The following is a 3519-nucleotide window of genomic DNA, read 5'->3' on the forward strand; positions in this document are numbered from 1 at the left end:
TCGCTCCGCAAACGTAGTCGCTCATAGACTAGCTAGGCAGAGTTGCTATAGGGAGTTATGCCATTCTTGGCGCCATGTAGCGCCAGACTTTGTAAGATCAGACATTCCCTCTGATGGGGCAGTAGAACACTAGAGAAATAAGGCAACGTTCCCCTCAAAGAAAAAAAAAAGACAGTCCCCTTAATTACTACAATTTTTGTGTGGTTGGTGCCGATTAGGGATTCCCAAGAAGCTTCCGCGTCCCTTCACGATACTTTAAACGGGTTTGCTAAATCTCATTCGAATGAGAAACTAATTGGTCTCATTCAATTTTTCGACCGTCCGATCGAGCCACGCGACGATTCGTGCTTCCTCCAGGTGGACTGCTTCGTAGCGACGGGAGGCGCAGCCCATCTGTTTGTCCCGCTCGTGGACCGTTCTGTTTTCTTTTTTTTTCTTCTCTTTTTTGTTTTGTCGGGCCGGAAGCGACGCAGGGTGGTAGCGAGTTGTTGCGGGCTGGGCCTCTGAATTGTTTTTGTTTTGTTTTTGGGCCGCGCTTGTTCAGAATCTGAACGGTCTAGCCCTGCTACTAATGTCCAGACGTGTTTGCTGTCGTCACTCTCCTCGCCTCCTCGCCCCACTCTCCTCGCCTCTGTTCCCCTTCCCATCGTCTCTTTTTCTTCCCGTGGTCTGTTTCCCTTCCTCCTGTGATTTTTCAATCTAAGCGTGGAAGTACTTAGTGGGCTTGTGGCAAGAGAGATGGCAGGGGAGGCCGGCGAAGTGAGTTTTCATTTGCTTTTCTTGTCATTTTTGTAGATTTGTTTTTTGCATTCTAGGGTTTGTTCTACTGTAGTTCATCATTAACTTGGGGGAGGGGAGGGGGGCGGGTTGATGAATGTTTTTTGAGTGTGGAATGCTCATGTTTGGTCTAGAGCGATTTAAATAGGCACAGATCCTGCCTTGTATTTTTCATAGATACATACACTGACTGGAACCAAGAATTGTAAAATATCAAGGCTTCAGTTTTATTTACCAAATGTCCTATCAATAGCTGTTTTTGGATCCCCTGTTTATCTTTTTTTAGATCCCCTGTTTGTGGGACTATATGCAGCAGATAGCACCCAGATCCTCTTCTGCTTATCTATGGTAGATATAGTCCCTAGGCAATAATGTCATGACTTTGTTTTTTGTGATGAAAATCTCTTATGTGTGCATCAAGTTTTCCTTTTTCTTTTGTGATAATTGCCTGCTCTGGTTCTTCTTCATTTTTCAATAGCTGCCTTCCAGTCTGTTTGTTGGTTGATGTTCTTGCTTGTTCTGATTTTGCGTATCATTCCCATGTGTTTTCTGAATGAGCACCTGCTGCATATTATTTGATTGCTTATACATTGCATGGCTTCCATATTATTAAGGTGTCTCTCAAACAGGGGGCTGCCCTCTGTTTTTTATGTGTTGTGCTTGATTTTTTAGGAGCGCATATATGATTATGGCTTCTCTTAAGTTTATTCATCAGTCTCTTTTTACTTTATATGTTCGCCATGTGGAATTGATAACTTTGACTAGTTGGAGCTTGCTCGTGTTCTGTCTCCGGTTGATCACCATAGTATGTACTGTAATACAACCCTTTCCTGGAGCACTTGCTTGTGCAGAATTTTTATAGACTGTTTTTTTGTTCTGTTTCCTTTTCATCGAGTCGATTATTCACTTTATGTATATAATTTTCGTTCTTAAGAACTAATAACTTACATCATGTAAATACAGTTTGTGAAATTAGAATCTCCTTCTTGTCGCAAAAGAAAGCGTACGTGATTTCGATTTCGCGTCATTTTTAGGCAGTGGAAACTAGCCTAAGGCCTTAGCTGAAACCGTCCCTCTGCTCCTGCACAAGATTTCGAAGATACTCTATTATTTTCGTTTGTCAGACACTTATACGCTTGAATATATTTTAAGTTAATTTAGTAATTTCAGTCAATCCCCGCCATGGTAGTCTTGAACAGATGAGTCAAGGAAAAGAGTGGCCTGGGAGTGTCTAGTTATCAGATATGTGCTTTTCCATTTTGGTTTAGGTCATTTTGTTATGTTCAGTCAGTTCTGTGATCCATGCACATAATTGTTTTTGTAATTTCAGTCAATCCTCATTCTGAAAGAACACTGTTGTCCATCCGGTTTCAGGCCGCCCGACTTTGAACCTTTGAGGAAATGCTTGCAGTCAGCCTGTCCCTTAACTGTTTTTTTATGTTCTCAGGTTTTTTCTTGTGAGCTATGTGGGAACTTTTGCCATGGAGGTGCTGACAACAACTTCAAGATCGACATTCGTGATGAGTTCCTGTCTAAAGCGGTAATCAGTTAGTATTTTGCGCCTTTATGTACTTTGTTATTTGTTTCCTAGTTCAGCCGCAGTGCATCAATCAAGTGGTGCATCATTTTTGTACAAGTCATGGTAAAATTCTTTGCGTATTTTGCCATGGATGGTCGCGCTCTTTTGTATTCAGTCATGTTTTTTCTATGTTATGTACAGTTTCCTGATTATTATTATTTTCTTTTGTTTTTTACATTTTTTTGTAGACTGTGCCATGCAATGCAAGAGTCTACGATCAATGGCGTTACCAGCGACTACATGCGTTTTGAAGCGCATGGACGCAAGTACTCTGTCGACATTGTGAAGGGGGCACACAGGACCAGAATCAAGGGGAGTGGCTGGAAGAAATTCACTTCTGAATTTTCTCTTCAGAAGGGTGTTGTGGTCATTTTTGACTTGGACAGGCGTCCCCGCCAGGCACATGTTGTTGTTCAAAGTGATGACTTGGACATAGTTGAAGGAAGCTCTTCAGACGGGGATGCTGATGAAGAGATGATAGATGGAGACATCACAGATGTGGATGAAGACGATGGCAGCATAAAGATCGAGTATACAAGGGGTCTAACTCTGAATGATGCACAACAGGACATTCTCAATGAACTGGTGCTCAACTTCAAGTCCAAGTTTTTAGGAGTATCTTTTGTACACTGTCTTACTACAACTGACACTCAAGTTGGACAAATGGTATGTTTTGTTGTTTCTTTTTTATTAAAATTTTCCTTTTGTGTTTACTTTATTTTTGTTTATATGCATATTTGTTTTCTTAAATGCATGTAGTTTTTGTTGCGTTGCTTCAAGCTTTTAATTTTTATGTTTTTTGTTTGCTATTCTTTGTTGTGGATACAGAAAGTACCAGAGAGGGTTGCTACAAGCTTAAACATCCCTAAAGGAGGGTTGGCTGGTGTTCGTTTAAGCAGTGGGGAGGCAAAGACTCGCGTCGAATACCAGACGTCTACTGATTGACGTATAACTTTCAACAAAACGCAGTGGAGGTGTTTCCTTTCAAAGACTACCCTGGGAATCAACGACTGCATCTTCATGTTCTTCAAGGCCAGCAAGAAGTCTTACATGAATGTTACTGTTGTCGTCAGCAAGCTTTAAGTTTCATTTTCTTTTCGAGAAGCTATGTTCCTAGTTATGTAGTATGCTGATGCAAAACATCGCTGCGGTCTTTTTTTTAT

The sequence above is a fragment of the Triticum dicoccoides genome, chromosome 3A, assembly GCF_002162155.2.
Source record: "Triticum dicoccoides isolate Atlit2015 ecotype Zavitan chromosome 3A, WEW_v2.0, whole genome shotgun sequence".
Taxonomy (NCBI): Eukaryota; Viridiplantae; Streptophyta; class Magnoliopsida; order Poales; family Poaceae; genus Triticum; species Triticum dicoccoides.